The following is an 8606-nucleotide window of genomic DNA, read 5'->3' as shown; positions in this document are numbered from 1 at the left end:
AGAGCCACAAGACGGAAGGAAGGAAGGAAAACAGATGGAGAGGTGGAAAGGAAGCAACTTTAAATGCATTCTCCAAACTGCCAGCTGGCTTGGCTTCGAAAGTGATTTAAAGAGAGAAATGCCTTCTCCAAGACAGCTGATAGAGTGGCGGAGGCTTTGAGAGCCACACAATGTATGTGAAAGAGCCACATGTTGCTCCCGAGCCACAGTTTGGCCACCCCTGGACTGGTTTATGCAGTCATGGATCCCCACTTTTTAATTCTCAGAGGCAGCAGAATTATCTTAAAATAAACAGGGTTGTTGAAGCACTGCTTTCCCCCCTCCCCCATTGGTTTTTCTTCCTGTCGTTCCTAGTGTGTCAAAAGCCACTTTGTTCTCTCCTTTCCGTAATCGTTGCTTTGAAATTTGTTCAGAAGATCTTGTTCTATACTTGGGACGGAATGCCGTGTGCGTTTCTAACATGGGATTCCAGCCAGGTTCCCCTTTGTTAGGTGGAGAGTTAGTTTAATCATCTGGATGGACCGCTTGAAGTTCTTTCAGTGGGAGTCAATGGACTCCTGATAGTTGAGAATTCCCCCCTTTGGAATGAGATACCCATCAGAGCTGGGAGAAAACGTGGGGGAAAGGGGTGAGGGGCAGTGGTTTCAATACAGCAAATATTTCTGCCGTGGGTTTCCTGAAACTGGAGGTGCCACTTTGAGGGGGTGCAGCTTTGATTTTAAGTCGTCCCCCAAGGAATTTGCAGCTTGCTGATCTGCCTGCAACGAGCTCTGTTTTAATATTAGTACACTAAGCAAATATATCGCTGAAGTGGGTCACAACAGCCCTGAAGAGTAGTCCCATGCTATTCTCCCTCCCTTAAATACAGGAAGATGCGGAGGGGGGGGGGAGTTGGCTTGCTAAGAGGAAACCAACCAAGTTTGTGGCTAAGAAGAGATCCCAGTTTTAGAGGGGAAGGACTTCAGCAGGGTGTAACGTCATGGAGTCCTCCAGGGCTTCTGTTTTTTTTTTTTGTAGCAGGAACTGAACTCCCTTGCATCTTAGGCCATGCACCCCTGATGTAACCAATCCTCCAAGAGCTTAGTACAGGGCCTACTGTAAGCTCCAGGAGGACTGGCTACATCAGGGGTGTATGGTGGCCTAATATGCAAAGGAGTTCCTGCTACAAAGCAAGCCCTGGAGTCCTCCCTCCAAAGCAGCCATTTCCCTCCAGGAGAACTGATTTCTGTAGTCCGGAGATCACTCTGGTAGAACTCCAGTCTCCATCTGGAGCCTGGCAACACTAATGAGAACCAGTTTGGTGTTGTGGTTAAGAGAGTGAACTCTAATCAGGTAGAACTGGGTTAGATTCCTCACTCCTCCAAATGCAGTTGCTGGCGTGCCCTTGGGTCAGTGCCCTTGAGAGCTGTTCTCTCAAGAGCAGTTTCTGTCAGAGTTCTCTTAGCCCCACCTCCCTCACAGGGTGTCTGTTGTGGGGAGGCGATGGTAAGCCACTCTTGAGATTCAGGGCCAGCTCAGTCTAGACTGTCTGGCACCCTAGGCAAAACTAATTTCTGGAGCCCCCCTCTGGACTGATAACATCACCAAGTCACACGGGGGGTGCCCAGTTCAGTGCCCCCAGAAGGCCGGCCCCCTAGGCAGTCACCTAGTTTGCCTAGTGGCAGGGCCAGCCCTGCTGAGACGCCAAGTGAAGGGTGGGGTATAAATCCAATCTCCTCCTCCTTCTCCTCTTCCTTTTCTTCTTCTCCTCCTCCTCCTCCACCTCACACCTTGGTTTTGTTAGGTTCTGTGTTCATTTTAAGAGCATAAGAGAAGCCATGTTGGATCAGGCCAATGGCCCATCCAGTCTAACACTTTGTTGGGGGAGGGACGGTGGCTCAGTGGTAGAGCATCTGCTTTGGAAGCAGAAGGTCACAGGTTCAATCCCTGGCATCTCCAAAAAAGGGTCCAGGCAAATAGGTGTGAAAAACCTCAGCTGGAGACCCTGGAGAGCCGCTGCCAGTCTGAGAAGACAATACTGACTTTGATGGACCAAAGGTCTGATTCAGTATAAGGCAGCTTCATATGTTCATATGTATGCCTGAATCCACATATAGGGAAGCCCGTGGCTCAGTGGTGGAGTATTTTCTTGGCATGCAAGAAGTCCCAGGTTCAATCCCTGGCATCTCCAGTTTTAAAAGGACCAGGTAAACAGTGATGCAATAGACGTCTATGTGAGGCTCTGGAGAGCTGCTGCCAGTCAGAGTAGACAATACTGCCCTCAGTAGGCTAGTTGTCGGACTCAGTAGAAAGCAGCTTTTATGTGCACCAGATAATTCATTCAGCCTTCCGAGGGTGAACACCTAGAGACCACCGCTCCCCAGTGAGGGAGCTGAACTCTGACAATGTCAGCAAGGTGGTGGCAACGCAGTCGTCATAGGATTTTAGTCAACCATACATGGGAATCAAAGGGTGACCACGATCTGGAGCAAAATAAAGGGGGGAGGCCAGATCACATGGGCAATTTTAGCTCCTCCTGCCATCCACAAACCTCTTAAGCAGGCTTGAGAGGTTTGTGGATGGCAGGAGGAGCTAAAATTGCGGCAAGCACCGCATTTTCTTCTGAATTAAATACGGGAAGCTCAGAAATCGGGACTGGCCTTGGTTTTCAGGGTCAGCAGGAACTCAGCAGCTGCCAGGAATTGCTTGCAGAACTTGTCACACTTTCTAGATCCAAAAGGGCACTTTCCTATAATCTAATTCTGGCTCAGGGGCTACTTCCTTCCCTGAGGTTTGGCTGCGGTGACTCAGGGATCCTCTCTTTGGGGTATAATGACTCAAGTTCCAAGCAGAAACAGCTGAGGGACTCTCACTGGGGAATTCCCTCCTGGAGTGTTGTTCAGCCAGGGCCTTGCCAACAGTGGCCCCTCTTCCTGCTGTGGTTGGGCCTCTTTAACTTTCCAAATGCAAAGCCAAGATGAGCAAAGGGTGTTTAAGCATGCTGGGTGGAATACACTTTATGAATTACCCTGGTTGAGGATTGCCAGCCCCCAGGACTGCCACCACCATATAATAAATATTGATTTTATTTGCTGTAGCTTGACTCTTGTTGCATTTTTAATATCCTTATGTTCTGCTCTTTGGTTATTTAGCAGAAAGCATAGGTTTGAATTTAGGGTTGCCAGGTCCAAGTCAAGAAATATCTGGGGATTTTGGGGGTGGAGCCAGGAGCGAGGTTGTGACAAGCATAATTGAACTCCAAAGGGAGTTCTGGCCATCCCATTTAAAGGGACCTTTTAAATACCTTCCCTCCATTTGGAAATAATGAAGGATGGGGGCACCTTCTTTTGGGGCTCATAGAATTGGACCCCCTGGTCCAATCTTTTTGAAACATGGAAGGTATTTTGGGGAGAGGAACTGGATGCTATGCTGCAAATTTGGTACCTCTACCTCAACAAACAGACCCCCCAGTTCCCTAGATACCTGTGGATCAATTCTCCATTATATCCTATGGAAATTTGTCTCCATAGGGAATAATGGAGTGCCCAGAAGACATTTCCCCCATACACACACTTTCTGATGGCCCTGAAGTGGGGCAAGGGCCTCCAAACTGGGGGAATCCCCTGCCCGCACCTGGAGATTGGCAACCCTAGTTGAATCTCATGCACTGTCAATGGAAAAAGTAGGTTTCCCTTGCAGCTTCCTATGAATGAGGGGAAGTCTTTGCCCAGGGTTAGGTAAACTCCCTAGCTTTGTAATAGAGGCAGCTTCAGTGAGGAGAGGGGAGTGGGCAAATTGAACATGGTTCCCATTAACACATCCGACTAGACAAGTTTCAAGAAGGACAGGCTGGGGACGGAGCACAAGTTAAGCCTGGTCCCTGAGCATTCCTGGTTTTAGACAAGGCCTGCGGGACTGCAACAATCCTCCTTTGGATGGCATCAGGATCAATTTTCTCATGTGCTCGGTGGATGGGCAAGCCCGGCCAGGGCCTCCGCTCACTCCGGGGGATCATCAAACCTTGGTTCTCATGCAGAGTTACATAACCTTTTCTTTGCAAAGTCTGCGAGATAACAAGAGTTCAGTGCACCCATGCACAGGGCCAAAGTGTCTGCACGGGCTCTGGGATGGATCTAGAATCACTCACATGCCTATGGTTGTGTCGCTATCCTACTTCCAGCCAACCCGTACGTATCTAACAGCCAGGGGTGGAATTCTAGCAGGGGCTCCTTTGCATATTAGGCCACATACCGTGATGTAGCCAATCCTCCAAGAGCTTACAAGGCTCTTTTTTGTAAGCTCTTGGAGGATTGGCTACATCAGGGGTGCTTAATATGCAAAGGAGCTCCTGCTAGAATTCCACCCCTGCTAACAGCGATGTGTGCCCCTCCCATCTGCAGATATCTAAATCTGCAGATTGAGGCCACACTGACAATAAACATTTTCCTGCAAACTCCCCCACCTCCCCCCCCGCCCCATTTTGCAGAAAATTCTGAAATCTTTTTAAAAAATATATCACAGGGTTTAAATTCTGGAGAACTGGAGGTAGCAGTCAGTGGAAGGTGGGACCTGGGAGGAAACAATATAAGGACTAGCTAGAGAGGGATGGTTGTTCTCTTTGGAGAGGCTGCAGTCAGAAGGGTTCTTTCTGGAAAAGACCAGGCTGGAGAGAAGGCTGCAATCCTAAGGGTTCCCTCATCCAAAGAGTGGTGAGTCAATTGGAATTAGAGAATGTGAATGTGAATGTACAGCTAGTCGCATCAGGGCTTTTATTTTCTTTGAACCATCTTTACTGTTGTTTTTCAGTTTGACTGTTGCACTAATAATTAAAACCGCTTGTTTTCTTGAGCACTTACAATAAACTTATTGTTGTTATACTGCCTGGATCCACACGCCCCTTCAGTCATGGATAGAAGATGTTTGTTAAGAAGGAAGACACTAGGGTTACCAATCCCCAGGTGGGGGCAGGGGATCCTGGTTTGGAGGCCCTCGCCCTGCTTCAGGGCCATCAGAAAGTGGGGAGGAAGGGAGGGAAATGTTTGCTGGGCACTCTCATTATTCCCTAAGGAGACTGATTCCCGTAGGGTATACTGGAAAATTGATCCATGGGTATCTGGGGCTCTGGGGAGCTGTTTTTTGAGGTAGAGATACCAAACGTTCAGCATAGTGTCTGGGGCCTGTCCTCAAAAAATCCCCCAAGTTTGGTATTGTTAGTAATGATTGTATTTGTATTATGTGTTTGTTTTATGTCTATTCTTTTCTTGTTCTGTGTATTAATCTTCTTTTTAATAAAAAATTTCTTCACTCGAAAAAATCCCCCAAGTTTCCCGCCCTCCCCGCCGCCCTGAGCCTGCTCCGGCGGGGAGGGCGGGATATAAATAAATATAAATAAAATTATCTAAAAAGATTAGGCAAGTGGATCCAATTCTATGAGCCCCCAAAGAAGGTGCCCCTAACCTTCATTATTCCAAATGGAGGGAAGGCATTTAAAAAGATAGTGATCGCTTTAAATGTAATGGCCAGAACTCCCTTTGGAGTTCAGTCGTGCTCGTCACACCCTTGCTCCTGGCTCCACCCACAAAGTCCCCAGATATTTCTTGAGTCAGACCTGACAGCCCTAGAAGACACAGGGGCCGGGGTGGGTGCTCTGGGCCCTCCCAGACAGACCCTTAATAGAGCAGTGGCAGCCAGTAAAAGGCCTCCCCTGGTCTTCTGCTTATGAACATATGAAGCTGCTTTATACTGAATCAGACCTTTGGTCCATCAAAGTCAGTATTGTCTTCTCAGACTGGCAGCGGCTCTCCAGGGTCTCAAGCTGAGGTTTTTTCACACCTATTTGCCTGGACCCTTTTTTGGAGATGCCGGGGATTGAACCTGGGACCTTCTGCTTCCCACGCAGATGCTCTACCACTGAGCCACCGTCCCTCACCTGACTGGAGCGGCTCTCCAGGGTCTCAAGCTGAGGTTTTTTCACACCTATTTGCCTGGGCCCTTTTTTGGAGATGCCGGGGATTGAACCTGGGACCTTCTGCTTCCCACGCAGATGCTCTACCACTGAGCCACCGTCCCTCACCTGACTGGAGCGGCTCTCCAGGGTCTCAAGCTGAGGTTTTTTCACACCTATTTGCCTGGGCCCTTTTTTGGAGATGCCGGGGATTGAACCTGGGACCTTCTGCTTCCCACGCAGATGCTCTACCACTGAGCCACCGTCCCTCACCTGACTGGAGCGGCTCTCCAGGGTCTCAAGCTGAGGTTTTTTCACACCTATTTGCCTGGGCCCTTTTTTGGAGATGCCGGGGATTGAACCTGGGACCTTCTGCTTCCCACGCAGATGCTCTGCCACTGAGCCACCGTCTGGAATTATGACAACTGTATAAAAAGCTTCCCCAAGTTACTTGGATATCTAAATGTAAAAATGACTGTATTGCCTACCTTTAAACCAAAACCCGTGATCCAAAAAAACCACCATGGTTCAGCGACACAAACTAATAACCACTATTCGAAAAACACACCCAGTCACAAAAATCACCAATAACTCACTCACTGACCTACTAGCACTAGCAAACGTTTCTTCATGGTGAAACTTTGGCTTGTTCCTTGGCCTGTGCCTTGCACTACAATTTATAACCGGCCTCTTTTTAGCAATACGTCATTCAGCAGACACACTACTAGCCTTTTTAACCTATTGCCCACAACTGCTGCAATGTACAGCACAGCTGACTAATCCGAAACATCCACGTCAACGGGGCATCAATATCCTTCGTCTGCCTCCACATCGAACTGGAACTTGGGTCTGTATGACTGAATACAGTTTGCTGTGGGTTGGGTCCTGTTGCGTAATTTAAATTCATTAAATGCGTCAGGGTAGCTCTTATGCTTTGCTTCAGTTCTGGCTTTTAGACTTCTGGTTGGTTCTGCATCTAAATCCGACTTAATGCTTTACAGAATTTCCCATCCTGTTGGTTTTATTGACTCATTTCTGTATAATCTGCCTTGAGTCCCGGTAAAAAAAGGTAGACTCTAATTAAAATGAATAAACTCTATGACAGGAATGGCCAAACTGTGGCTTTTGCACATATTGTGTGGGTCTTGAAGCCCCCATCACCCTATTGGCCAGTTTGGAGAAGGCATTTAAAGTTAAAGTTGCTTTCTTTCCACATCTCCCTCCCCCATCTATTTTCCTTCCTTCCTTCCTCCAACATCTGATGTTTATTCTGTGTGGCTCTTACATTAAGCAAGTTTGACCACCCCTGCTATGGATGTTGCTGCAGAAATAAAATAAAACTTTTCTTTCTAGTTTCCTGAGATGGCATTTCAGGACAGGCTCATGTGCCAGGGGGACGACTCTGGAGCAAGCCCATAAGAGGTGATACTTCGGGCCTTCATAGGTGGATGAGCCTACAAAACCCAGAATGTTAGCAGTGTGTTTCATTTTTTTCCAGCTGTGAAAAATTTGAGGGGGGGTGGGAAATCCACAGATAAATTGCAAAACCAAAAAAGGATGCAAGCACAAGACATCCTCAGCTGCTCCAGCCCATGAAGCATCAGGCACTGCTCTCCTTTGTTCTCGGCCTTGGGGTGGGAGGGGAGGTTTCCCAAGTCCCTTCCGCCCACCCACTTGCGGCACTGCTCTGGGGTTACTGTGCGAAAGGTCGCTGGCAGCCAGAAGCCAGGAAAGCAGAGGTCTGCCTGAGAAGGGGTGTGTGTGTGTGGGGGGGGAGAATTATGGGTAGGAACCTCTCTGGTTGCGGCACAATGGATTGGAAACACATGTGCCTCCAGTCGAGGATCACAGCTTGCCATGCGCTGGTAGGGCCAAGCTCTCCTTCAGATCCTGCGGTTGGAATGACTGCACATGAAAGGCTTGCTGCTGCTAGGGTTGCCAATCCCCAGGCAGGGGCAGGGGATTCCCTGGTTTCGAGGCTCTTCCCCCCCCCCCCACTTCAATGTTAACAGAAAACAAGGTGGGGAAAATGTTTGCTGGGCACTCCCTTATACCCTATGGAGAATGGTCCCCATAGGGCATAAGGGCCACATAGACATGAACATCAGATGTTTGAGGAAGGAAGGAAGGAAGGAAGGAAGGAAGGAAGGAAGGAAGGAAGGAAGGAAGGAAGGAAGGAAGGAAGGAAGGAAGGAAGGAAGGAAGGAAGGAAGGAAGGAAGGAAGGAAAATAGAGGGGGAAGAGCAGGGAGAGAGAGGAGGAAAGAAAGCAACTTTAACTTTAAATGCATTCTCCAAGGCACCAGCTGTCTCAGATAAGTGATTTAAAGAGACAAATGTCTTCTCCAAGCTGGCTAACATGGCGGTGGGAGCTTTGAGTCACACACTATGTGTGAATTGAAAGAGCCATATGTGGCTCCCGAGCCACAGTTTGGCCACCCCTGCTGTAGGGTATAATAGAGAATCAATCTGTGGGTATCTGGGGCTGGGGGGGCTATTTTTTGAGGTAGAGGTGCCAAATTTTCAGCACAGCATCTGGTGCTCTCACAAAAAAAACAACCCACGTTTCAAAAAGATTGGACCGGGGATCCAATTCTATGAGCCCCCCAAAAAGGTGCCCCCATCCTCCATTATTTCCAGCGAATGGAAGGCATTTGGAAGGAGTGCGGTCCCTTTAAATGTGA

General features: G+C 48.5%; 1 non-coding gene across 1 annotated transcript; it reads left to right on the top strand.

Annotated features, from left to right (window-relative positions):
• Window positions 1-1871: 1871 nt before the first annotated feature.
• Window positions 1872-1938, top strand: TRNAP-UGG (transfer RNA proline (anticodon UGG)). The gene has a single exon. It is a non-coding gene; the product is annotated as a tRNA-Pro (tRNA).
• Window positions 1939-8606: the final 6668 nt, after the last annotated feature.

Source organism: Heteronotia binoei, chromosome 2 (genome assembly GCF_032191835.1).
Source record: "Heteronotia binoei isolate CCM8104 ecotype False Entrance Well chromosome 2, APGP_CSIRO_Hbin_v1, whole genome shotgun sequence".
Taxonomy (NCBI): domain Eukaryota; kingdom Metazoa; phylum Chordata; class Lepidosauria; order Squamata; family Gekkonidae; genus Heteronotia; species Heteronotia binoei.
This window is presented reverse-complemented; position numbering and strand designations above follow the sequence as displayed.